Here is a 27,959-nt window from a genome sequence, read left to right on the forward strand (position 1 = left end):
TCCTGAGAACAAAAGGAAATGTGTTTTCATACATACAAATTTGTTATTTTCTTGTTTGTTTTTGGAATCAAAGTACAGACTTTATATATTCATAGATAAAAATAAAATCCTTGTCTAGTTTATGTCTAAGCCAAATATAAACTGTATGCATAAACAGCTTTTGAACAATGTTGAAATATCATTAATTAGGGGTCCAGTTAGTTTTCATGTTTAAGTTTGGTCACATAAATAAAATATTCCACTTCATCAAAGCTATATGCTAATGAATACATGAATGCACATTTGGATTTCTGCATATACTGACTTTCTCAACACTATATATTGTGAAACAGAAATCCAGCTCTACTAAGGTTCATTAACTGAACTCTGTAAACAAAGCTAACAATAGGAGTTCTTGAGACACACAGAATATACCCCATTTTCATGAATGTTCTGACTGTTCTTCCCTGCTGCTCGTATTGGCTAGTGTCATCTTTATCCTCAGAATATTTATCTGGGTAGGTCAATCTTGAGCCCTCAATTCTATTTCAGAAATAACCAAAGCCCAAAACATGCTTGGTGGAAGATTTTGAATCATAAAAATACATCTGTATTCTAGTGACCTTCAACAGTTTAGTACTCATCAATGTTTATACACATTATTTAATGTTGTTTTATTTTAAATCAGTCTTTTCCAAATTTAAAAAGCAATACAGTATATCTGGGAGCAGTATTTAAGGATGAACCAAAAAAAAAAAAAAAAGGATGAAGCAGATGTTAAGTAACTGTTATGGATTAAAAGTTTCTGCCCCTCCCCTAAATTCATATGTTGAAATTCTAACCCCCCATGTCATGGTATTTGGAGATGGAGCCTTTGGGAGATGATTAGGTGATGAGAGTGGAGCCCTCATGAATGGGATTAGTGCCCTTAGGAAAACGACCCCAGAGAGCTCTCTTGGCCCTTCCACCAGGTGAGGACACAAGGATAAGACAGTTATCTGTAAGCCAGAAAACATGCCCTCACTAGACACCAAATCTACCAGTGCTTTGATTTTGGACTTCCTAGCCTTCAGAACTGTGAGAAATAAATTTCTGTTGTTTATAAACCTTCCAGTCTATGGTAATTTGTTAAAGCAGCCCAAATGGACTAAGAAAATCATTATGGGAACTACTCAAATCATTATCATAATTAGTGGATCAGCATAGAGAAGCAAAACTTCAGTACTGAGTATGTTCATTTCTTATGCTGTAGATTTCTTTAGATTTCATAATGGGGGCAAGTCATAGGAGAATCCCTAGCATGACTTTCACCTACAGTGCTTGCAAGGATTTTTTTTTAAATGAGGAAGAATAATCAGGGATCACTACTAACTCTGAAGCCTGGACATAAACAGTTGCACACAAAGGAGACCTAAAATTTCTGCCAACTTATCATTTAATTGCTATTCAGCTAACTTGTTTGAGACAGGAGGTTATAGCAGAAATAGGAGTTAGAAAGCTGGGTTCTAATGCTAGCTGGGTAACCTTAGAAAAGATGCTTAAACTCTCTGGACTTCAGTTTTCTCAATGGGAAAACTAAAGAAATTGAAATAAAATAACTCAAGTCTCTTCCAGTTTAAAATTCTAATTCTATGATTCTATTCCAATAAGGTTTTGAATTTCAAAGATGGGACAAACACAGTTTAAAGGTATAAATTAACACACTTCAGATCCAAACAAATATTTTATATTTACCAGCAGAATGGAAATAAACTCTATATATTCCTTTTGTAAGCAATATGGGGATACTCTGCTTAACGAACTAGGTGTCTTCTTAAAAGCTGAATGTATATTTACATTGATAAACGTAATCAATTCTTGCAGTGAATCCACCAGTTAGGAAAGAATTCCTCAGATTTTGTATAGCTTGTTTTCTTAAAGAGACATGTCTATACCATAAACACCAGATAAAATAATATCGTTACCAACTGGTTATGAAGCTTTATATTTCAAACAAGAGAGTACAATTTCGTACCTTTTAAAAAATGTTTACAAGGGCTTATTATTCTTTCTCCCCTCTGTAGGCTGACATGAATCAGATCCTATTTTTCCATTAGAGAAAAGGAAAGGAGTTAGATTGGAACTGACTACGAAATCTGACCCTTTCAGCACTACATACTGCCTGCCATCTTGGTATGAAGCAGAAACCAATAGATAAGTAGATTAGTCTAGCATAAAAACACTTAATTTGCATTCATATACAAATATCATGGGTGCATAAGGTCTGTTAGATGGACGGGATAGTATTTTAGTCAGGTCTTTTTTCTAAGTTGACTTGTTAGTATCTTCCACATGCATGTGAATACACATTTTAAGACTACAGACTGAATTCTTGTTATAAACCAAGCCAGGAAGCATTTTCCTTACAATGACAAACCTACACAAATCACTAAAGACGTTATTAGATAAATTAGAGGTTTAAAAGTACATCCTTCCTGACACTGGCAACGTGGGCGTCGGCACAGCACCCACAGCTGTGTTTCAGCAGTCTTGGCACAGCATTGCTAAGGTTATAGAAATTCTTGGAGGTGGGAAGTTTCCATCAATTAACTTTGAGAGATACTCGTCTGGAGCAGCTTCATCTCAGCCCACGTATTACGATGATGCTACCTACTCAGTATGTCCTTGCTAGGGTGACGAGACGTAAATGTTGAATTTCTGATCAATCCCCTCCCCCAAGTTACTCATATGTATTCTAAATCTAGAATAACACATTAATTTAAAAATAAAGGCAAATTCTCCACCAGGCTTGGTATTCTTTTTCTTAGTGGACCAAATGGAGTTAAAAATCAGGGCTCAATTTTTTCCTCTTTAAGCTATTTTCTTTTCTTTCTATAGCAACCTCTAGGAATGCCACCTGGAGTCAGCTGATTGTAATGCCCACACATCACAGATTCTCTTAGGTTTTCTGAATATAAATAATGTTACCTACCAAATGACTAGTTCCTGAAGTTCTGGGTTTGGGGTTCTTATAACAGAAATCTCATTCCCTCTGGTTGCTGTCAGTGTAATCTTAACAGTCATTTGTTCACACTGACCAGGTTGATATTCAAGCAAAGCCAACAGTATCCTAAATTTTCTGTGAACAGCAGTCTAGACGTTACACATTTACCAAAGATCAAACTACCACTAGTGCCATAAGACCACAAAAAGAAGAGAGCTTAGCAGTGATTATCTTCTTTGTCATTATTCCTCCACGACTAAAAGGAATTAAATTGCACAAGTTTACTGAAACTTGTCAACATCACCAGACATACCTGCTGCTAGTTCCTACAGTCGATTCTCAGGTTCATCTCACTTAGGAGCATATGAATTCTTATTATTCCCTCAACTTTGATGTACTTCCTTCTCTAGGTTTCTAGAATATTGACTTTCACAGGATTCTGTATTCTCAATCTCTTTTGATGGTTCTTCTCTTTCTTCCTGTACTTGGAATTCCTCTTACCATCTTGTAAGTCTTTTCTTTTCCTTTTTGTATAGCCTTTATCAATTTCTAGCATACTATATGCATTTCTTATTTCTTATGTTTATTGTTTATTTTATGAACCCATTCTTACTCCCACTAGACTGCAGATGTTTTTGTCTGCTTTTGGTCACTGATGCCTAATGTCCAGATCAGTGCCCTGGCACAGAGTGATCAATAATTATCTGCTGAATACATAAACTTCTGTCTTCTTGATTTATATATGTTTAAGCCATTCCCTGACTCCTTAGAATGAATGTTTCTTGCGAGTAGCAAATCAATACATTTATGAAAGAGTATTCCACATAACATGATATTGAGTTCTTACGTGTAGGCTACAAAGCTTGGGCTAGCATTACTAGACAGGTGATAACCATTGGCAAGTGGGAATTACGGTTATATTTACACTTACACTGACACCTCATTTATACCAGAGGCTTTGGTCCCTTTCACTAAGAGATAATATATTAAAAATTTTTAAATATGCATGCCTTTTTAATAGGAACTCTAATTCAACCAATATTTTTCTAATGAAGGCACTGGTGAGTGGACCCAGGACTTTGTGCATCCTAAGCACACAATCTACCACTGAGGTATACCTGCCCCCTTCAACCAGTATGTTTAAGTGATTGACAAGGTTTAAGAAAGAAGGGGCTTCCAAGAATCCCCAGGCCAAGCATATGGCCATGTGGGAACCAGGCCCCACTGACCAGGAGGCCAGCAGCAGCTCCACGCACCTTCCAGGCTGCACAGTCAACCATATGGGAAGCCTGACCTACTGTCCATTTGGCCCACAGCCACCACACAGGGTACAGTTTCACAGCCAACCAGGCTAGGGGCCAGCCCTGCCTACCAGAGCACCCACAGTAGTCAGCTCATCACAACAGAAGGGCCCATGAATGCAGCCCACCTACAGGGTATACACCTAGAACATATAACTCTAGTGACCAGAAGGGAGTGGGCTCTGGGGCCCCATAGGACATCTCCTAAAAAAGGCCACTTCTCCAAGATCAGGAAACATAATCAACACACAGAAATAAATGGAGAATTGGGCAAAATGAGGAGACAAAGAAATATGTTCCATACAATGGAACAAGACAAAAATTCAGAAAAGGAACTGAATGTGGAGACAAGTAATCTACCCAATAAAGAGTTCAAGGTAATGATCATAAGGATGCTCACCAAACATAGAAGAATAGATGAACACAGTGAGAATTCTAACAAAGAGTTAGAAAACATAAAGAGGAAGCAAACAGAGCTAAAGAATACAATAACTGAAAGTTAAAAATACACAAGAAGTAATCAACAGTAGATTAGATTATACAGAGTAATGGATCAGTGATCTGGAAAACAGAGTAGTGGAAATCATCCAAACTGAATAGAAAAAAAGACAATTTTTTTCAAAGCAGGATAGTTTAAGAGACCCCTGAGACAACATTAAACATACTAACATTTGCATTATAGAAGTCACATAAGGAGAAGAGAGAGGGAAAGGAGCAGAGAAATTATTTGAAGAAATAATAGCTAAAAAATTCCCTGACCTGGGAAAGGAAACAGATATCCAGATCCAGGAAGCACTGAGTCCCAAATAAGATGAACCCAAAGAGATTTATACCAAGACATATTATAATTAAAATGGCAAAAATTAAAGATAGAATCTTAAAAGAGAAAAGCAACTAGTGAGGTACAAGGGAACTCCAATTAGACTATCAGCTGACTTCTTAGCAGATACTCTGCAAGCCAGAAAGGAGTGACATGTTACATTCAAAGTGATAAAGGGAAAAAATCTACAGCCAAGCATAATCTATTTGGCAAGGTTATCATTCAGATTTAAAGGAGAGATAAAAAGTTTTACAAACAAAAGCTAAAAGAGTTCCACTAAACCAGTACCACTAAACCAGCTTTAAAAGAAATGTTAAAGGGACTTCTTCTCTAAGGGGGAAGGAAAAGCCTACAATGAGAAATATAAAAATTATGAAAAGAAAAATCTCACTGGTAAAGGCAAACATACAGTAAAGGTAGTATCTCAACCACTTACATAGCTAGTAGAAAGGTTAAAAGAAAAGCAGTAAAATCATCTGTATCTACAGTAAGCAAGTAGTTAAGGGATACACAAAACAAAAAGATGTGAAATATGACATCAAAAACATTAAATGTGGTGGGGGGAGTAAACATGTAGGGTGGTTAAAATGCATTTGAACTTAAGAGATCATCAACTTAAACCTCATGGTAACCACAAATCAAAACCTACAATAGATACATACACAAAAAAGAGAAAGGAATCCAAACAAAACACTAAAGATAGTCATCAAATCACAGGGGAGGAGAGCAAAAGAAGAAAAAAGAAACAAAAACAACCAGAAAACAATTAACAAACTGGGAGCAAGTATATACCTATCAATAATTATTTTAAATGTAAATAGATTAAAATGCTCCAGTCAAAGACACAGAGTGGCTGAGTGGATAACAAAACAAGACACATACAAGACATTCACTTCAGGTCTAAAGACACACAAAAACAGGCCTAGGGCTTATTGGCCAATTGGCACATCTTGCCATACAGCGGAGCCATGTGCCTGGTTCCCATGTCCTGCAGCCAAGTTGCCTTACACCCTCTCCTCAGGGTGGTCCTGCTCTGGGCTGGCTCAGCAAGGCAAGGACTACAGCCTGGCAGTGGAATGGCGCCCGAGGCCCAGGATGGTGATCTTTTGTGTGTCTGTGAGTTACTCCAATTGACAGAACAAGGAGGAGAAGCGCACTGTCTCTTTCCTCCGGTTTCCCCTAAAGGACTCAAAATGTCTGATCCCGTGATTAAAAGCTGTTCAGAAGGATAACTGGATCCCCACTAAGTATTCTTTACTCTGTAGTAAACATTTCACCAGATAGCTTCCAAGAGGCTGGCGGACAGCACTGACTGCGCAAGCTCACGGCCATGCTTCCAAATTCCACCTGACTGAGAAGAGAGCTGGAGGACACAGCTACACCAGGAGAAAGGATACCAGAAGGGCCTCAGGGCATGAGGGTGCATGTGACTGAAGCAGAAAGGAAAGGAGCTGCAGGGTCATCAACATCCTCAAGTGAAAACCCAATGGCCAAGCCAGAGTCTTGAAAATTGAAGTGAGATACACTGTAGGGTAAACAGCACCCAGGGCCACCCAGGAAGCCACCAGTCAGAAACTGACACAGCAGTCTCTGGAAGAATTCCAGGAGAGAGTCTGGCCACTGCAGTGTTAGACAGCCAGGGAGAAGCAAATACATCTGTAGATGCTGGCAATGAGACCACTTCCTCCCCTGAGCGATAAGAGTGGCATTTCCATAGATGACTTTACCCTCACAGGGTCTAGGGCATGCAAATTTATTGGCTCACTTCATTCTTACAGTTTCTCCTCCAAGCACATGGAAAGAGGCTGTCTGTTCCCTTAAACCCTGTGGAACAAGAGGCTGAAGAGAGACATGGAGCCTGGCTGCAGCAGGACTAGCCTGGGGCCCTACAAGGGCTTGGCATTGAGCCCCTGAAGTTTGTCACTCACAGCAATGCCTCAGAAGCCCTTCCAGAGCCCCTCCACCCCTCTGACAGATGTCACCTTGAAGCCAGGCATTTAAGCTGTGCTAAGTGAGCACGGTGACACCAGCCCCATGTTCATCAAAAACATCATCCTGTCAGCATTGGGGACCTGCAAACTCTTCAACTTGCTGCTCACCTACTGCTTCTCCTCCTGGCAGAACAAGAACCAAGTGTGCTGCCTGTGGGAGCAGGAGGAGAAGAACGGCAAACTGAAGACCCTGAAACAGAGGGTCAAGCTGCTCGGACAGCCAGGTGTGGTGAGCTGCAGGAGAAGCTGGACCAGCTGAAGAGAGTGACCTTCCCCTACCTGAGCAGTGTACTGCTCCCTTACCCCCAACCCAGCAATTAGTACCAGAGCTTTAAGGCTCCCACACTGCCTGGCTATTATGAGGCAGGGTTCTTGCTACACACTGACGGCTTCTGAGCACTTCCATGTGTTGCATGCTTCCTGCTGTCTTTGTAAAGGTTCTGATAGTAGCTGTACCTTGTAAAAGAGGAACCAGATTGGTGAGCTTATCTCATTTGCTCCAGGGCACTCAAGAGGCATCTGTAGGAATAAGGGTTTAGCTAGTGAGAAAGAAGGCATTTCATGTCAGCTAGGAAAGCCAGAACTACTCAATGAATCGTTGACTTTTTTCCACTTGAATGGGAGAAGTCCCTTTCTATTGCATATCTCACACAAACATAAAATCTTAATGAGGTAGTATCTACATGTAAATAAAATAGACATAGGAAACTATTAGAAAATTATAGGAGACTCTTAAAATCATGAGTTTTTTTCTGTTCATGTTCTAATGAATATCACTGAAGTTAAATCATCTTGAGCATTAAAAATAATTTCTTCAAAATAAAAAAAAGAACACAAAGACTGAAAGTGAGGGGATGGGAAAAGTTATTCCATGCAAATGGAAACAAAAAGAAAGCTGGGGTAGCAATACTTATATTAAACAAAATAGACTTTAAACCAAACCTGTAACAAAGACAAAGAAGGGCGTACATAATGATAAAGGAATCAATCCAACAAGAATACATAGCAATTGTAAATATATATGCACCCAACATAGAAGCACTTAAATACATAAAACAAATACTAACAAACATACAGGAAGAAACTGATAGTAGGGGACTTTAACTATCACTGTTTGCAGATGACAAGATACTATGTATAGAAAAGCCTAAAGATGTCACCAAAATGCTATTAGAATAAATGAACTTAGTAAAGTCACAAGATACACTATCAATATACAGAAATCTGTTGCATTTCTATACACTAATAACAAATTATCAGGAAGAGAAATTAAGAAAACAATCCCATTTACAATTGCATCAAAAAGAATAAAATGCCCAAGAAAAAAACACCTAAAAATAAATCTGACCAAGGAGGTAAAAGACTTGTACTCTGAAAACTATGTCACTGATGAAAGAAATTGAAGACAACACAAATGGAAAGATATACCATGCTCATGGATTGGGAAGATTAATATTGTTAAAATGACCATACTACTCAAGGCAATCTACAGATTCAATGCAATCCCTATCAAAATACCAAGGGTATTTTTCACAGAACTAGAATAAAGAATCCTAACCCTTGTATGGAAACACAAAAGACCCTGAATAGCCAAAGCAATCTTGAGAAAGCAGAAGAAAGCTGGAGGCATCACATTCCCTGATTTCAAACTATACTACAAAACTACAGTAATCAAAACAGTATGGTCCTGGCACAAAAACAGACACGTAGATCTACGGAACAGAACAGAGAGCCCAGAAATAAACCCTCACTGTTACAATCAGCTAATCTATTACAAAAAAGGCAAGAATATACAATGGGGAAAAGACAGCCTCTTCAATAAATGGTGCTGGGAAAACTGGGCAGCTATATGCAAAAGAATCAAACCAGACAACTTTCTTGAAAGCCGTATTATAAACTTCTCATCATTGTTTATCTCAGGACCACATGTGATAACAATCAGATTCTGCTGATTAAGAAAACAGAGATACAAGGTACTCTGCTAAAAGTTGTATAGCTTACCAACAATATGGTGGCTACAAGAAACATGTTTCATGAATTCCAGTCCCTTACTCTAGTTTTTCCATAAACATAGCTTATGCATTTATTCATTTATTTTAATTAAAAAAGTAATACATGCTACATTCTTGTTGAAAAAAAAAATCAGAGAATACAGAAGTGTTTAAAGTAAAAAGGTAAAAGTCTACTATATCCTTCCAGATTTTTTTTTCTAAGCATTACATACAAACAGAAAAATATAGCTTTGTTTTGGATTTATTGTAGAATAAATTAAATTATATACATGTTATTATAAAATGTACCTTTCCCTTAGTTCTGTTTTACAGAACTTTCCATGCCAATGATAGTGCGTGAACACACACAAAACTTGTTATTTTAAGCTGCTACATAGTTTTTCTATAAGTGGATATTTAGACTATTTATAATTTTTAATACCATAAACAACGCTTCAGTGAACATCACTAAATGCCTTTTTGTGCATACTGTACCAATATATATATAACCCATTATTTGTTATATTATTTTAAAAATATTGCAATCATATATATATGTTTAAAAGTCAACTTGAACTAAAAGACTCATAACAAAAGACAGAAAACCCTTACCCAGTGTTTTCTATGCTGTAGAGGCCACAAGCCTCAACTTTTCTAGCCATTCTCCTGTGTCCATCATTTTGAATAAAATGTTTATACTGATATTTCTTAATTTATCTTAGGTATCATATATATTATCTTCTTCCCATGGTAGAAGACATGTTGGTTCTTTGTGATTTACCAATATTATCTATATCTTTTCACCATAATGATTTTTCTCACACAGACAACTCCCCTGTCCCACAATATTTCGTTAAATCAGTAAGTTTTAAAATATTACAGCTATATGAACAGTGTGAATTTCTGGAGTACATGAAGATCACAACTCCTTTGTTGTGCAACTTTTTTCCCCTACAGTTGATAACTGCCTCATTTTCTTTTTTTTCATTTGCTTTGTTTTCAACACACCTATCAGTAATTTTTTTCAAAATACTCCAAAACCATTGTGGCACATCATTCAATTATTTTCTGTATGTTCAAACAACAAGTTCCTTTTTTTTTAACCCCCTGGAAAGCACCCTGGACTCTAGTCTTGTTGTACAAATGACATTCTGGGACATTCTTACGGAGCTCTTCTGTGTTGGTTCTCCTGTTTCCTAGATCCTTACTAACTTGGTTTTTAGATTTTGCTAGAGTACCTCCTCCTATAGTTTTACCAGCTTCTACTATCTCTCTCCTTTATCCTTCCAATTCTTTTCAGTCATATAATATCTACAGTATCAGAGTTTATAACATACAACTTCTGTCCTAGAATAGTAAGCCCCACATTAATCCTATGAATTCAACACTCACATCAGGTCTTTTGCTGTATTTTCATCGCTTGGTTAGCTGAAGTGTATCCACCAGTAGTTTCTCAAGGAGACATTAGGAAAATCACATTTTCTGAGTTTTTACATATCTAAAAATGTCTGCTGCCTTTCCTTTACACCAGAACAACGGTTTGACTAGATATAAAGTTCCTGGGTCAAACTTTTTGTCCTTGAGGACTTTACAGATCTTGCTCTACTGTCTTTTGACATAACTTTTCTGAGAAGAATTCTAAAGCCAATTTGAGTCTTTCTCCTCCTCATATTGATTCTTTTACTCTGGAGTCATTAAAATTTTTTTTAAACATTTTTCTGAAGTAAATGTATGAACAGTGAAATGCACAGGTCTTAAGTATTCAGTTAGACGAGTTTTCTGTTGTTTTGTTTTGTTTTTGCAGATAAGACTTTTTTTTTTTAAGCCCAGTGTTTTATCCTTATTTCCTTTGAAGGGGAAGAGGGGTAATTAGGTTTATTTATTTACTTATTATTATTATTTTTTAATGAAGATACTGGGGATTGAACTCAGGACCTTGTGTATGCTATGCACACACTTTACCACTGAACTATATATCCTCCCTCCCCTAAAAAATTTTTTTTGCTGTCCAGTCACATTATTAGCTTGGGCCTTGATGTTAACTGTTCTATGTAAATTTTTCCTGGTTCATGATGTGCTCTTTCAATCTATTGATTCAAATCTGCATTTGCTTCTGAGTGGTTTCCTTGTAAAATATCTGTAAATATTATATTCCATTATTTGGATTTTACTCTTCGAGGACAACAATTATTTTCTTTGTCCACGTGCCATATCTAACACTGGCTCTCTTTTCTTTTTAGACACGTGGCTAATTTCTATTTCATTTTGTTCATTTTTTTCCCTCAATTTTACTCTCCATGTACCTCACTATGTTTTTCAGAAACGTCTCTTCTCCTTTTTGCTGCTTGGAATACACCCTTCATCTCACTGACAATCTTATTTTTCTCTTCCACTTATTTCCTGAGCTGGTAGCTAAGCTTCACCTTTTGCAATCTTCCTTGACTTATCTCTGCTTTGAGTTCTAGTTTTATTGAAGCATTTGCAAGATTAATTTTTTTAAATTACCATTCAAGACAATATATTTTATTACAACTTCCATCAACTGTTTTTCATTACTCAGGAGTATTTTTCAATTGTTATTTTTTATTTTTGTTCATTTCAAGTTTTAAAAATTGTAATCTTTTAATATAAAATCCCTGCAGGTTCTTTTATGATAATAACCTATAAATGAAGTACATTCTTCCTGGATCAAGTCTTCCTAAGAGGTTCATGTGAGAAAGGGACCAGATCTGTGTTCCAGGCTAGCAAGAATTCTTATAGTTTCCAATGAAGTTCTCGAGGAGTGTGAGGGAGTTATTTTATTCTTGACTTCTCCTCAGCCCACAGATTGGAAACTAAAAAGCTGCTAATAATATAGGGACAGGTTCTCCTTCCTCACATTGTTTTGTTTTGTTTTGTTTTGTTTTAAATATGGTGTACTTACAATTCCTTGGCTTATCCTCTCTTCCTTCTTGGTACCAAAGCAGGTATTGGGAATTTCCTGCTGGTAGCATATGAATGGTTCCAAAATTGTTTGTTTTTGGCCCCCAGGGCACACAACCATTTCTGGGGCTTATACTCTACAGGCTTTTACTGAGATCTTCAAATGAAGGCATTCTATCATTTCCTCAAACCCATCTGGTCTTTGTTGCATTTGGTAGCCTTTACTCAATTTTGTGATTTGGTGTTACAGATATTTCTGACTCTTATTAAAGATGGAGTTTGCATTTTTTTTCTTGTTCATCCTTCAATTTTTTTTTTCCTGGTGATTTCTGAGAGAAGCAGACAATGTCATTGTTATTCTACTATTTTAACACCTGTAATGAGCCCTTATTTTTTTTTTACAAGGGATTGAATGCTTTTCAAAGAGAGTGATAATTACTTCCATAATACAGAGGCACATGCATTAAGTCTACCTTGATTCTTGAGTATGGCAAACAAGATAAAATAATACTTTCTTAAAGGAATGCATATTCAATGAGTTGAATCAAATACATTCAAATATGAAGCATAATAAATTAGGGAAAGAAGTGATTTCAGAATGAAAATTGGTACGTGAGAAATCTGTAATTCTAAACTCTGATTCTATGCTATTTAATTTATGCTATGACCTTGTATTAGGCATTTTTCCCTCAGATTTTTTTCTGTAAACTTAGTCTTTAATTATTTGTTGCATGTACTTTGGATGGAATGTAGAGATCCTGTTTAAGTATAAATTTGTAACAACTGAGCAATTAGAGAGTTAATGTCAAATCAACCAGAATTTATGAAGTGTTTATAATTACCTTCCATTCTCCTTCCTGCCCTCTAAATTACTCCAACAAGCCTAGAAAACTGAAGCCAGGCAAAATCTTTAGCAGGTTGTACCTTCCTTCTTTCTACTCTGTACAGCTAACGTACATGCTAAACTAACTACATTCATCAGAATTTAAATAAATTACCAAGGAGGAAAAATTGTAATATATTTTCCTACTTTATTTTAATCCACATGGTTATACAGAAAGTCCAACAAATGGTTCTGCAAATACTTGCCTCTTATTAATTGTGATAGAACCTCAAATAAATTCTCAGGACATAGGTAGGAAGAAATTTTTCTGATATTGAAAATAATGACAATTTACCCCACTTTTAAGACCTTCTAAACTTACCAGAATTTGAAATAATGAGTTGAGATTAGATAAACTTCTCAGTGATGTATGTAAACAAAGTAACATGGTTAACACAAAGAAATCCAGTAGTGTTTCATATTAGCTTTGTGAAAACTTACATCCACCCAGAAACATAAAAACTTGTAAAACTAAAACTCTACTCATAAAACTCCCCACAACAAATCTCCTATCTCCCCATTTCCTCCTACCCCAGCCTTTGGCAAGCACCATTCTACTTTCTGTCTCTCTGATTTTGACTACACTAAGTACCTCATGTAAGGGAAATCATACAATGTTCATCCTTTTGTAATTGACTTTTCACTTAGCATAATTTCCTCAAGATTCATCCATGTTGTAGCATGTGTCAGAATTTTATTCCTTTTTCAGGCTGAACAATATTCCATTGTATGCATATATCATATTTGCTTATCCATTCATCTGTCGATGGACACTTGGATTACTTCAGCATCTTAACTATTGTGAAAAATGTTGCTATGAACATAGGTGTACAATATCTCTTTGAGACTCTGCTTTCAATTCTTTGGGGTATATACACAGAATTGGAATTGCTGGTTCATATGATAATTCTATTTTTCATTTTTTGAGGCCATCCTACTGTTTCCAGAGAGCTGTACCATTTTACATTTCCACAAACAGTACACAAGGGTTCTAATTTCTCCAGATCCTCACCCACACCTATTATTTTCTGTCTTCTTTTTGATAGTAGCCATCCTAATAGGTGTGAGGTTGTATCTCATTATAGTTTTGATTTGCATTTCCCTAATAATAAGTGATGTTGAGCATCTTTTCACGTGCTTCTTGGCTGTTTGCATATCGTCTTTGAAGAAATACTTATTCAAGTATTTTGCTCAGTTTTGAACTGGGTTTGTTTTTTTATTGTTGAGCCTTAGGAGTTTTCTGTATATTCTGGATATTAATCCCTTATCAGGTATATGATTTACAACTATTTTCTTCCACTCTCTGGGTTATTTTTTTTAGTCTGTTGATAGTGTATTTTAATGCCCAAAATTTTTAATTTTCATAAAGTCCAGTTTGTCTATTTTTCCTTTTGTTGCCTATGCTGCTGGTGCCATATCCAAGAAATTATTGTAAAATACAATGTAGTAAAGCTTTCACCCTAGATTTTCTTCTAGGAGTTTTACTGTTTTAGATCTTACATTTTAGTCTTTGATCCATTTTCAGTAAACTTTTGTATATGGTATTAGATAAGGGTCCAACTTCATTCTTTTGCATGTGGACATCCAGTTTTCCCAGCACCATTTGTTGTAAAGACCTTTCTTTACCTATTAATGGTCTTGGCACCCTTGCCAAAAATAAGTTCACCATATACGCAAGGATTTATTTCTAGGCTCTCTATACTATTCCATTGGACTTTGTATCTGTCTCTATGCAGTACCACAATTGTTAAATTATTGAAGCATTATAGTAAGTTCAGGAAGTCTGAGTCCTCTGGTTTTCTGTTTTTAATCCAAGTTTATTTTAGCACTATTTGGGGTCCCTTGAGATTCCACATGAATTTTAGGGTAGGTTTTTCTATTTCTGCAAAAAACATACCTGGGATTTTGATGGGAATTGCACTGAATCTATATTTCACTTTGGGTAGATATCTTAACAAATTACATATTCCAATGCACAAATACGGAATACATATTTGTCTTCTTTAATTTCTTTCAGCAATGTTTTATAGTTCATTGTAAAAGTCTTCTACCTCCTTGGTTAAATTAATTCCTAAGTATTTTATTCTTTTTGATGCTATTGTAGATGGAATTGTTTTTGTAATTCCCTATTCACATTGCTCATGTATGGAAATGCAACTGATTTTTGTGTGTTGACTTTGTATCCTGTTGCTTTTCAGAATTCATTTATTAATTCTAACAGATTTCTTTTATGTGTGTGTGTGCAATCTCTAGGGTTTTCTACATATAAGCTCATGTCACCTGCAAACAGATCATTATACGTCTACCTTTCCAATTTGGATGCCTTTTATTTCTTTTTCTCGACTAAGTGCTCTGACTAGAACATTCAATACTATGATGAATAGAAGTTGTAAAAGTGGGCAGTACTGTGTTGACTAGAAGAGCTGATAGCTGCTCTCACTTCATGGTTCAGTTAGACTTGCCTGGGGTCTTAAAGATATCAACATCCCAGTTTACTTAATAAAATTTTCTATCTTATAACTATAGCTTAAAAAAACAATGTCTTTTCTATATTTTATCTAGATTTAGATTTTGGATTCAAGAAGCAAAGATCATACATGAACTCAAATCTTTGAAAGTATCTAAATAAATGTTTCTTTTTTTCTTTTTTTTTTGCCCATAATCAAAACTTTATTGAAAAACTGACACCAAAATAGGTAAGCATTGCTGTGTATGTTACAAAATTAAACAAAACTACATTATCTTGGTAGGTTAACTAGAATTACTGAACTGATAAGGCTTTCTGCGATATCACACAAATTCAGGAAGCTGTGTGGATCATTAGTGCTGCTCTCTTTACAATGAACACCCTTCTGTAAGTCTGGCCTTTCCTCCTGTTGGCTGGCACAGCACCGTTGAACAACCTACACAAAGCACCACTGTCTGAGCTTGGCTGAAAACTGTGGTAATCTTGTAGCAACCTGGACATTCTACATTCTTAAAAAACGAATTTGGACTTTGAAAGAGTTGTTTCTTTTTATGTTTTTTCTTTTCCTCTTCCAAGGAAGGATGCAGTAAGTCTCTAGCCAAAGGCATGTGGACTGTTTCACCTACCCAGCCCGTCCAGATCTCCAAGGCTAAATAAGTGTTTCTTATTCAGTTTTTTGGAAGGCTGAATTTTTAAGGTGTGTTTTGTTTGTAAATAGCTCCTTCAGGGAAGTTAAGGTAGGTAAAAAGCACCAAACTAAAATCATAAATTAAACATTAAAAGTCACATTGAGATAGTACAGCATTAAATCTAGCCTTACATTAAAAAGGATTTTCTTTACTTGACACAAATTCCAGTCATCTAAGTAATTTCTACCCGATAAAGGAATATGCCCTTAGGAATTCTACTGGTTAAATAGTTCAATTTCTCAAGGAACTGTTTTAAAATAAGCCTTAAATATGCACCAAACCCCCAATAAAGCTGGCAGCTTCAGGAAAGCTTAATTACCCTTATTCTTTTAACCATCCAGTGACGACCTTAGTACTTATTACCTGCTGTGAGCACAGTCAAATGGATTCCCCACTGTTAAATTCAGAAAATAAACTAGGGAAGAAAATCAAGAAAAGAAAAGAAAAGAAATAGGAATGAAGACAGGGGAAGTAACAAAATATAGCAACAAGGGACAAAATAAGAATATCAGCCTGGCTTTTGTTACTGAGAAATTTGAGAAATTATTTTCAGGAACTATATGAAAAACATCTAGGAAAATACCTTTGTTCATCATGGTACAATCTGGCTTTGAAATGATCCAATAAGGTCAATAAATAAAAACTGAAAAAACTTAAAAAAAAAAAAAGATAATCGTAAAACTTTTTTTAGGTAAAGAACCATAACAGTACAAAGCATTGTGTTATTCTCATAATGAAAAGAAGAAATAATTGTCAATTGACACTGTAGCAGGGTTCAAAATCATTTTGCTTTCCAGCTATAGCTTCCCCTCTGAAGTCACCATAAAATTGGTTCTGTGCTATTTAAGTTAAGCCAAGAGCAGTGGCATCAAGCTGAGTGAATCTGATTGCAGAGAACTACTGTCTGTTTTAAACTGGTTTTTGGAAAGATGTCTCCTTAATGGAAATGCTGAGTTATAACCTTAACCATAGTAATGCCTCTGGGCATCGCCTCAGGAAAAACTATCATAGAAGTAAATGGACTGAAAGAAATATAGGAGAATGGATGCTATATTTGAAAAGTGCTGTAATGCTTTAGCTAGGAAAACAAACATAAATAAATAGATAATAACAATGGCAACAACAACAACAATAAAAATAATCTCTAGGTCTCACCAGAAAAAAAGAAATTTCAACACATTTAATTTCCAGTGAATATCGATAGTTCTCATACTTACTGAAGGAATCTCTGTTAACTAGCCAATTAGTCATATATCATATCACATATTTGTATGGTACTCTGTTTACAAAAGGTTTTCACATATATTATCCTTTATCAAACCCTGTGGGATAAGTACAATGATATTAATACATAAAATCATAAAATTGGAAGGAATCATAGGAATTCTCTAGTAAACTTCTAAATTTACAGGTAGGAATTCTTTGTACAGTATCCATAACATCTAATTAATTAGCTTCTGTTATAATTTCTGTAGTGACAGGGAATTATCAAGATTTATGAAGAATGAACAAGGCTAAACTGGGTATTTATTTAAATAGGATCAGGCAAGCAGGGCAACAGAAAACTTAACCTCTATCAGCTATTTTCTGCTTATTGAGAATTTATTATGTGCCAGGCAGTTTTTATGTATATAATCTCATTTAATCTTTACAACAACCTGTAAAGAGCAGCAATTAACTGCTTAATTGGAACATTTTGCTAGAAACTATTCTTTCCCCAAAATACGTAATGACCTTTAAAATCTATCTAAATGCAGCACCTCTGAGAATGCATGTTAAATAGCAGACACAGAGGAAGATATGATTATTTCCATTTTACAGATGTGAAAAGTGAGTTAAGCAAATTACTCGTATTTAGGAAGTAATGGGACAGAACCTAGAACACAGATTTTCAATCTACTAGTCCAATATTAATTCCATTCCACCTTGCATAGTAGATAAGCTACAATGCATTTTAAAAGAGATAAACATTTTTAAAGTCCCTTAAGTTTACAATAAAAATAAAACTTTGGGGCTATAATAATATATATCCCAATATAATTGAGATAATTTAACTCTGAGTTGGATGAGACTTATAAAGATATGAAATTTAGGACTGTTCAAACTAACACACTACTGACCATATGTAATTCAGTATAGTCTTTGGTCACTGCAACTACTGATATGATATACTTGTGGATTATACTACAAAACAGGCACAAACAAAGCCTGCCTCCTTTTCCTTTCTCTTTCTTTCCCTCTCTTCTCTCACCCTCTCTTATACACGCACCACAAAAAGACAATAACCTCTGACGCTAAGTAGTGAATAATTGTGGAAGATAAGGAGAAATGTCAAAAATCTAGATTTAAATTAACTTTGCCACAGATTATGTGTACTGTTAGTGAGTACAGTATATGGAAAAGTCATAAAGTAGACAAAGCTTTCTCAAAAATCAGGTTTTGTTCACATGTTATCTCTATATCAAAATCAGTTCATCACATCATTATCAACATGACATCCCTGGTAATATTAACCTTGACCACTTGGTTAAGACAGTGTGTACCATGTTCCTTTATATACTTTAATTTGAAAGTGAGTCAGCATTCAAGGCAGGGATGGAGTTAACTCCACCTCCTGGAAAAGTGTGCTTCAATTCTGTATATTCTTCTAAAAAAAACTATAGCCCTAGTCTAGTCATTTTGAAACATTATCAGATAAACACAATTGAAGAACATTCTATAAAACACCTGGCCAGAGTTCCTTAAGATTGTCAAGGTCATAGGAAACAGTGAAAGACTGAGCAACTGTCATAGACCAGAAGGGATTCAGGAAACATGATGATTAAGTACAATATGGTATCCTGGACTGGATCCTGGAACAGAAAAGGGACACTAGCAGAAAAACTGAAATTCAAATTAAGTCTAGAATTTAGCTAATAGTAATGTATCAATGCTGGTTTCTCAGCTTTGTCAGTAATGTAAGATGAAAACATTAGGGGAAATTTGGTTAGAGGTAGATGAGAATATTATTTTAACAGCTTCCTATAAATCTAAAATTATTCAAAACAAAAAAGTCTATTTTAAAAAATCCACTCAAGGCTGCATACTTACAAACTTAATGCCATTACATTGCTGACCACCTCCTACAATTCTAGTCTGTCTTCAATCCACTCCAGCCATCCTGGCCTCCTGGTTATTTCTCAAACATACCAATCATGCACTCCCTTCAAGCCCGTTGTTCCTTGCTTCATTGCCTCTCTCTGGGATGATCTTTCAGATGTTCATATGGCTCTCACCCTCATTTCCTTCAAGTCTTTGTCAAATGTAACATTATTAAAGAGGATTTTCTTACCGACTTTGTATAAAAAACAGCTCCTTACCATTTTTCTTATTACTTATTTGTGAATATATTTTCTGTCTCCCTCCTGTCCTCCACAGGGGCACAGTCAGTTTTGTTCACTGCCTTTATCTCCAACACCTAGAACAGTACCTAAAAACAAATTTTAAAAAATCCTTCAGGGGTATCTGCATCTTAACAAGAACAAAACCTTAAATCAAAGGAACAAGCCTCTGGTGTTGTAATTTTAGACATCATTATTAACTAGTAGAAATATTTAAAAATAGAACAGCCTTGAAACACCCCTTGAAATCATATGCAGATTATTGCTAACTTCATCTAGTCCTAAGGCCCACATTATTCTTTAGTACACGAGAAGTGGTTAAAGGTTATCCCCTATTCTTGCGTTACAGTGAAAAACGAAGGAAGAAATGTACAGAGACTTTTAAAAATTAATATGATCAGAGCCAAGCAGAAAATTAAAGCTGCCTTTCTGAATATGTACATTATGGAGAGGACAACCTCAAACAACTTTGGAACAGTGATATTTTTAAACAGGAAAGGCTCATATCTAAAACTAATTTCTCAGATTTGGTAGAAGCATGTTATTCAGACAATAATGGTGCCAAATTATATTCTTAAATTTCTTTAATTTTATTAAAATTAATTCTTTAATTTTAGATTTTAATTTGAATGACCAAAGCCTAAGAGCCAGTTTTAATTCAGATGGTCATATTAAAATCTACCTGTTTCTAGAGGATATTGTACAGCATCTGGCACAGTAACCCATCTGCACCCAGCGAAGCATCACAAACTCAAAGTGTTCTTGCGTCAGCAAGCCAACTGCTTCCACTATATCACATTCCCACTCTCTGCCAAACTGTTTACGCATCAGGCAAGGTTGCTAAAAATGAACTAAAATGGTTCTCGGAAGCAAAAAGTGTTTTATTCGAATTAAGATCCAAGATACCGCTCAGGTGAACTCCAAAGGCATCAATATAACTGGGATCACTAACAAAGCTGTGCCAGCCCACATGTTCCTGCTGCAGGTTATTATAATGGATGAAAAGTCTGATGAATCATTCATTTATTCAACTAATATTTACCAAGTGCCTGCAAAACATCATAAAATGATCCCTTTGTGCGCTGTGCATAGAAAAATATATAACCCAGTGACCACCCTCAAGTATAGTCCTTTAAAAGAATTAAAACATAATTCTACTTTACAAGTCTTTCTTATACAGTATTTCGCTTGATCAGGCTTGGCAGATATTATCATCTCTATTTGCCAGATGAAGAAACTTAAGTTGAAATAGGTTAAGAATCTTGCCCAAATAAAAGAGCAAGTGGTAGGTCGGTATAGTTATAATCTATAGGAGATCAGAGGAGGTGGAAATTACTTTTAGCAAGGGTAGTAATTTTTTCCCTATAGGCTGGTATTTTTACACTTCGAATCTGATTTACAGACTTAATCTTAAACAGACTTAATTGTGCCCCAAATTCAAAAGGTCTTTCTCACAGCACACCACTACCTTTCTCCCAAATTAGCTGCATGTCTAGAAGAACTGACCAGCTTGCACATCATGATGAAAAGCATTGGCTTTGAATGTGGGTTAAAATCTGTGTTTTGACTGTCACTGCTCATGGATGACTTGATACTATACATAGAAAACCCATAGAAGCAACCAGAAAACTACTAAAGCTCATCAATGAATTTGGTAAAGCTGCAGGATACAAAATTAATATCCAGAAATCAGTTGCATTTCTATATACTAACAACAAAATAGCAGAAAAGGAAGTTAAGGAAACAATCCCATTACCATCACACCCAAAAGAATAAAATACCTAAGAATAAACCTACCCAAGGAGACAAAGGACCTGTACTCTGAACTATGAGACACTGATGAAAGAAATTGAAGATGACATAAACAGATGGAAAGATATACCACGTTCTTGGATTGGAAGAATCAATATTGTTAAAATGGCCATACTACCCAAGGCAACACACACAACACAGAGTACTAACCACTATACAATCACAGGGAGCTACCGGGGACCTGTCCAAGGCAACATACAGATTCAATGCAGTCCCTGTCAAATTACCAATGATATTTTTCACAGAGCTGGAACAAAAATGTTAAAATGTGTATGAAACACAAAAGACCCCAAATAGCCAACTGTTCACTAAAATTGTCTTTGTCAAGGTCACCAATGACTTACCAATCTAATGATAATTCCTCAATTCTCATTTTATTTGACTTATTGGTAGCATTTGATACAATCTCTCCCCTCCTTCTTGATATAATTTCTGGGCCAACATCCTCTCTTGGTTTCTCTAATAATTGGTGATGTCCTTCTCAGTCTTGTTTGCTGGTTCCTCTTCTTGTTTCTGACTTCTAAACATCAGAGTATCCCAGGGCTCAGTCCTTGAACCAGTGTTATTGCCTACACTTACTCCCTAAATGATCTTGTCTTGTGGCTTTAAAAATCACTATTTCCTTATGACTCACTACTATTTACTTCTAGCTCCAACTTCTCATTTGTACCCCAGGCCTCTATTTTCTCTTGCTTACTCAACAACTCAACTTGGAAGTCTAATATATGTTCTAAACTTAATATGACTAAAGCCAAATTCTTGATTCCAGCTCCCAAACTGATCCTCCCACCATCTTCTCCATCTCAGCTAATGGCAACTCCATTTATTGACAAAAGCCTTCAAGTCACCTCTGACTCCTCTTTCTCAGTCCTACATCAGCAGATACAGGTGATTTTTTTCTTCAAAACATATCCAGATTGTGACCACTTCTCAGCATCACCACAGCTATCACCCTAGGGCATCTCCTGTGATAGTCAAATAGCTGGAATCTGCCTCTCCAGAGACTTATCACCTATTTCCCACACTGTAACCAAATAGATCAAACTCCAAACCAAAGTCAAACTTCAATGAAATGATGAATTCAGGCAACAATCATTAATGGATATCTGAGTCAACAGATGAAATTATGACACTGTGGTTATGTAAGTGAATGTGCTTATTTTTTAGGGATGAAGTGTTGTAGTATCTGCAACTTTCAAATGGCTCAGCAAAAATAGATGGATGGATAGATAGACAGACAGACAGAGAGATAAAACAAATAAGACAAAATGTTAAGAGCTGCTGAAACCAGGGGGTGGGTAAATGGACACTCATTGTACCATTTTCTCAACTGTTCTGAATGTTCAGAAAATTTCATAATAAAAAGTTGGGAAGAAAAATGTCAGTCAAATTATGTCTCACTCAAAACCCAATGGCTTCCCATTACCTTCAAAGTAAAGTCAAACTTCTTACAGTGGTCTACAATGCCCTGAATAATTTGAATCTTTCCCTATCCTCAACTTTTAGCCCTAACTCTCCCTATTACTCAGTTCTTTACAAGCACACTGGCGCCTGTTTCTCAAATATACCAGGCACTCAAGACCTACACATGTGCTGTTCCTCTACCAGGAATTTCTCTTCTATCTGAAGGAAGTATATACTCACTTCATATGAACACAACTCTACCTTATCCCTCTATTATGCAGCAGTCTCCTCCCCTTGGCATATTTTATGACCCTTACTTTCATTTTTCTCCATAAATTCATCTAATCTGATATATTTGTCTTTGTTCACTGTCTCTATCCCCATAGCAGAATCCTCCATGAAGGCCAGGACTTAATCTGTTCATTGCTATATGTACAAAGGATAATATCTGGCACAGAGTAGAAAAATTACTAATATTTGTTACATAAGAAGAAATGAGTGAATAAAAAAATTGGAGGGCAAATAAGTAACCATGAAGAGAACTATATTACAAAATTTAAAATGAAAAACTGAACATAGAGGAGCCCACAATATTTTTCCTTAGAAATAAATCCTTTTTTTTTTTTTTTTTTGAGTAAAGGTAGATTTATTTAGAGAGATACATACTGCATAGAATGTAAGGCAAGGAAAGAGGTGTGGGCGTTGGGTGCTCAGGTTAAAGTAAAAGCAGGTACACACTCCACAGAGTGCGGGTCATCTCCGAAGGGGAGGAAGCAAAAAAGGATCTAAATCCATTATCTCGATCCTTATGCCTTTCATTCATTAGCAGTTCTCACAATGAAAAATAAAATAAAAATTCTCAGGTTCACAAACTAAAATTTATACGGAAACATTCTTGGTCATTTCATGTATAAAATATCACTTTCATACAAAAAAGCCTAAAGCTTAGAAAACTAGAGGAAAAACTGATGATTCTGAAAAATGAAATTACAAAATAACAAAACTGATCTGGGTTATTTTAGTGTAAAATAACCACTGATACTGAATTACAGAATAAGTATTTTTAATTCATTTTTTAAAAACTGTAACAATGGCTTCCTTTGGTTACTGAACTAGAGGCTGAATGACAGAGGTGAGAAAAAGACACATTTTTTACTGTGTACCCATTTTTATCTTTTAAATTTGTGTCATGTGCAACATTTTAAAATCATTTTTTTAAAATATTGTATGTAAACTTTAACTTCTGGCATGAGACTAGGTACTTAGACTAACTCTTCCACTGAAAATAACTTAAAATGCTATTTAAAAATCTTCTTTAACACATCTATTAGTTAGCAAAAATTATGCAATACTCACACCAAAAAACTAAGTGAAGACAGGGAGCACACAGAGAAGTAAGATGAACACTGACGCTGGTACTTTCCTTGAGAACATTTGCTGACTGGTGACCTAAGCTTTCATTTTCAGAGCTTAGATTGATTTGGGCATCAAGAGACAAGGCCCAGAGTATTCCCAAAGTGGGGAATCTAACAAAATTTACCCTCTTAAAGGAGGGACTCCCCAAACCACCTACCCTCAAGGTAAAGGTAAACCGGAAATGCCACCCACTCCCAACTTCAAATGCTAGAAAAATCGCTTGTTTTTTATTTATTTAATTTCTTGTTTGCTTGGAGGGAGGGAGGTAATTAGGTTTATTTATTAATTTTTTTCAGTAGAGGTACTGGGGATTGAACCCAGGACCTCATGCATGCTAAGCAGGTACTCTACCACTGAGCTATACCTTTTCCCCTGAAAAAATCACCTGTTTTAAATCATAACATTAAGTGGAGATGGAAAAAAAAATTCCCCTCTGGCTTCATAACCTCAATGTGGCTCACACAAAGGACTGCAACCCACATTCATGCTCTCTGTAAAGTCTGAAAACATTTATGTTAACAATTTAGTTGAAAGTTGTTCTAATGGTAATACCCCTAGGGCACCCAACAGAAGCAAACTCAAAATCCTGCCTGGATAAATCCAAGCTTTATTCTAGGCCTGAAATAATTTTCCACATAACAATTCAAGGAAAATTATAGTTCATGTGAAAATTACAAAGCACACAAGAAAAGAAATCACCATGGGTAAGAGTCAGTGGAAATAAAACATTACAGAACCACAAAATGAGACATGTGACCTATCATAATTAGGCTATAAAATAGTTCTATTTACTATGTTTTAAGATATAAATGACCTGAAAATATAAGTAAAAAACAAACACATCCAAAAAAAAAAAAATCAAGCCAAACATCTAGAAATGAAAAATATAAACTCAATGGATGAGACTAAGAACAGAATAAATTCAGTTGAAATAAATACTATTAAGCTGGAATATAAATCTGAAAAAAATTCTCTATAATGCAACACAGAGAAGCAAGAGATGAAAAATGTAACAGAGCTCTTAGCCACAGCAATCAGACAAGAAAATAAATAAATAAAAAGAAAGAAAAAGAAATAAAAGGGATCCAAAATGGAAAAAAAAGAAGTAAAACGATCACTGTTTGCAGATGATATGATACTATATAGAGAAAATCCTAAACACACCACCAAAATACTATTAGAGTAAATGAATTCAGTCAAGTCACAGGATACAATATCAATATACAGAAATCTGTTGCATTTCTATACATTAATAACAAATTATCAGGAAGAGAAATTAAGAAAACAATTCCATTTATAATTGCATCAAAAATAAAGAATAAAATGCCCAAGAACAAAATACCTAAAAATAAATCTGACCAAGGAGGTAAAAAACTTGTATTCTGAAGACTATAAGACATTGATGAAAGAAACTGAAGACATTACAAATGGAAAGATATACTGTGCTCATGGATTGGAAGGATTAATATTGTTAAAATGACCATACTACTCAAGGTAATCTACAGATTCAATGCAATCCCTATCAAAATACCAAGGGCATTTTTCACAGAACTAGAGCAAAGAATCCTAATATTTGCATGGAATCACAAAAGACCCTGAATAGCCAACGCAATCTTAAGAATGCAGAAGAAAGCTGGAGGCATCACACTCCCTGATTTCAAACTGTACTACAAAACTACAGTAATCAAAACAGTATGGTTCTGGAACAAAAACAGACACATAGATCAATGGAACAGAATAGAGAGCCCAGAAATAAGCCCACACTTACATGGTCGGCAAAAAAGGCAAGAATATAAAATGGGGAAAAGATAGCCTCTTCAATAAATGATGTTGGGAAAACTGGACAGCTACATGTGAAAGAATCAAACCAGACCACTTTCTCACACTACAAAAATAAACTCAAAATGGATTAAACACTTAAATGTAAGACCTGAAATCAAAAAACTCCTAGAAGAAAACAGGCAGGACACTATTTGACACCAGTCTTAGCAATACTTTTTTTGGATCTGTCTTCTCAGGCAAGGGAAGCAAAAGCAAAAATAAACAAATGGAATAACATCAAACTAAAAAGTTTTGCACAGTGAAGGGCACCATCAACAAAATGAAAAAGTAGCCTACTGAATGGGAGAAAATATTTGCAAATGATATATCCAATAAGGGGTTAATATCCAAAATATACAAAGAACTCATACAACCCAATATCAAAAGAATCTGATTAGACAATGGGCAGAGAATCTGAACAGACATTTTTTCCAAAGAAGACATACTGATGGCCAACAGGTACATGAAAAGATATTCAACATCACTAATCATCACAGAAATGCAAATGAAAACCACAAAGAGATAATACTTCACATCTGTCAAAATGGCTATCATCAAAAAGTCCACAAATAACAAGTGTCAGTGGGGATGTGGAGAAAAAGGAATCTTCTTACACTATTGGTAGGGTTGTAAAATAGAACAGCCACTACAGAAAACAGTATGTTGGTTCCTCAAAAAATTAAAAGTAGAACGGCCATGATCCTGCAATTTCACTTCTGAATATTTACCCAAAGAAAACAAAAACACTAATGCAAAAAAGATACATATGCACCCTAATCTAATGTTCACTGAAGCATTATTTACAGTAGCCAAGACATGGAAGCAACCTAAGTGTTCACTGATAGATGAATGGATAAAGAAAGCACACACACACATACAATGGAATATTATTACTCAGCCATAAAAAAGTGGAATTTTGCTATTGCAACAACATGGGTGGATCTAGAGGGTATTATGTTAAGTGAAGTAAGTTAGACTCAGAAAGACAAAAACCATATGAACTCACTTATATGTGGAATCTAAAAAATAAAACAAACAAAGCAAAATGAAAACAGACTCATAGATTCAGAGAAGAAATGGCTGGTTGCCAGAGGGAAGGTGGAGGGAGGGTGGGGGAATTAGATGAATGGGGTTAAGAAGTACAAACCTCCAATTATAAAATAAATAAGCCATGTGGATGTAATATGCAGCATAAGGAGTATGGCCAATAATATTATAACTTTGTATAGGGACAGATGGTTACTAGACTTAGGGTGATCCTTTCATAGTGTATGCAAATGTCAAATCACTGTGTGGTAGACCTGAAACTAACATAGTATTGTACATCAACTATATTTCAATTTAAAAAAATATAAGAGAGTTAAGAGACATGGAAGATATAGAGAACAGGTCTAATATTCAGAGTTCCAGAAGGAGAGTGGAAACAATGAGGAAGAGGCAATATTTAAATATATAAAGACTGAGTATTGGTTAGGTACATATATAAAATTGCTTTCATAAGAAACTGCTTCATCTTTTTTTCAAAATGGTTATTTCTGTCTCTTTGACATCTTTCCATCACTCTTTGAGCACCTTGTTACTTTTAAGCACAAGATGTTCGAGAATCATCTTGTATATCCTTGCTCCAGCTTGGAATCAGCAACTCTTACAGCGAACTCTGGTTCCTCTTAGTGGATACTAGTATTTAGAAAACAGCGACTATATGTATATGTATATTTGTGTGGACACAAACACACATACACAGGCCAGACTCTACACTGGGACAGGCTGAACCCTGGCCCTTGTGTGACAAGAGAGGAGTATACTGCTGGGAATCATAGGATGTCTCCCACAAAGGGCCACCTCTCCAAGGTCAAGACACGTAACTAACCCATCTAAAAATACAAATAGACAGACAATATGAGGCAGCAGAGGAATAGATCTCCCAGGCCAAGGCACAAGATAAATTCCCAGAAGAAGAAATAAGTGATGAAGAGATAGGCAATTGATCCAAGAATTTAAAGTAATGATGGCAAAGATGTTCAGAGAACTCAAAGAAGTATAGATGCACAGAGTGAAGTTTTTAGCAAAGAGCTGGAAAATATAAAGAATAATCAAACA

General features: G+C 35.6%; 1 protein-coding gene and 2 pseudogenes across 1 annotated transcript in view; 1 reads left to right on the forward strand and 2 right to left on the reverse strand.

Moving 5' to 3' along the window:
- The window catches only part of PPM1E (protein phosphatase, Mg2+/Mn2+ dependent 1E), a 131,202-nt gene that overhangs the window by 29,417 nt on the left and 73,826 nt on the right, over positions 1-27,959 (reverse strand). The window lies entirely within an intron of this gene.
- Positions 6,179-7,395, forward strand: LOC105065909 (peroxynitrite isomerase THAP4 pseudogene; annotated as a pseudogene).
- On the reverse strand, positions 13,596-16,803 carry LOC105065861 (small ribosomal subunit protein eS27-like pseudogene; annotated as a pseudogene).

This window comes from Camelus bactrianus, chromosome 16 (genome assembly GCF_048773025.1).
Source record: "Camelus bactrianus isolate YW-2024 breed Bactrian camel chromosome 16, ASM4877302v1, whole genome shotgun sequence".
In the NCBI taxonomy this organism is placed as follows: Eukaryota; Metazoa; Chordata; class Mammalia; order Artiodactyla; family Camelidae; genus Camelus; species Camelus bactrianus.